This window comes from Solanum pennellii, chromosome 4, assembly GCF_001406875.1.
Source record: "Solanum pennellii chromosome 4, SPENNV200".
Taxonomy (NCBI): Eukaryota; Viridiplantae; Streptophyta; class Magnoliopsida; order Solanales; family Solanaceae; genus Solanum; species Solanum pennellii.
Window position 1 is genome coordinate 46,106,027 of NC_028640.1, and position 1,429 is coordinate 46,107,455.

Below are 1,429 nucleotides of genomic sequence, written 5' to 3' on the forward strand. Positions count from 1 at the left end.
GCCGTCACAGGCTGCGTAATCCAGGCTGGGTCGGATTTCTGTTAAGTAATTTAAGGGGCGTTTTGGACTATTCCTGCTTTAATTATAAAGTTAGTGGGTTAATGTTAATAAGTCTAATTACTTGGGGGTTAAAAGAGGTAACCTTGAGTTAATTAGTGGGTTATTATTGCCCTCCTTTATACTTAATTATATGCTAATTAGGGTAAAAGAAAGAGGGTTTGAATAAGAAAAAGAAAAAGAACAGAAAGAGAGGGAGAACGAGTAGAGAGAAAGAGAAACGAAGAGGACAACAAGATTTTGGGGAATTTGCTTGCTTGATCACGAATCTTCGGTGGAGGTAGGTTATGGTTTATGCTATTCGTAGTAAACTCTTAATAGCGAATGATATGTGTTGGGTAGTATTATAAAGTCTTCTATATGCTTAATTGTGTGCATGCATGATGTGATTTTATATATATAATTGTGATGAAACTAGCATGATGAGGCTATTGAATCTTGAACCCTAATTTTACTTTGTTAATGATGATGCCTTGGTATAAAAGAAGGCTTGATGAACTAAAGTAATAGAGGATGGGGTGTCACGTTCCGACACCAGGATAGTAGTAGTGGAGCGGAGTGTCACGTACCGACACAAGAGGAATAAAGATAATGAATCTTGAAATATGTTAATATACTCAATCTAAAGAACATGTTTCCCAAAAGAGTATGGTGTGGAGGCTTGAGTCCTCATAGATATGTTCGGTGATGTTATAAATGATTTTTATACTTGTTGCTATCACCTGTTAAGAATATTAGTTGATTTTATGATGTTATCTGATATATATTGTTTTCTATTTTGAGTTGGCCGATGATATCTACTCAGTACCCGTGTTTTGTACTGACCCCTACTTGTATTTGTTTTCTTTGTTATTTGTGGAGTGCAGCAAACGTACCGTCGTCTTCAACTCAACCGCAACTCTAGCCAGTCTTCATTACACCGGATTTCAGGGTGAGCTAATGCTTCTAGCTTGGACTGGATCTTCTTCCTCATGTCTTGATGCCTTGAAGTTCCGGCATGGACTAGCTTTTGTTTATTTTAGCTTCTTAGAATACTCTTAGTTTAGTAATTTGATCATAGATGTTCTTGTCGTGATGACTTCCAGGTTTTGGGAATAAATAATTATTGATAAATTTTAGAAGTTATTTAATTGATTTCGTTAATGAGTTTTGAGTCTTCCGCATCGTATTTTGTTCATTATGGTTAAAATGTTGGGGGTTAGATTGGTTGGTTCGCTCACATAGTAGGATAAGTGTGGGTTCCAGTCGCGACACGTTTTGGGTCGTGACAAACTTGGGATCAGAGCATTAGGTTCGTTAGTCTCATCACACAAGAACGAGTCTAATAGAGTCTTAAGGAACGGTAGGGGGACGCCTTTACTTTTCTTTGAGA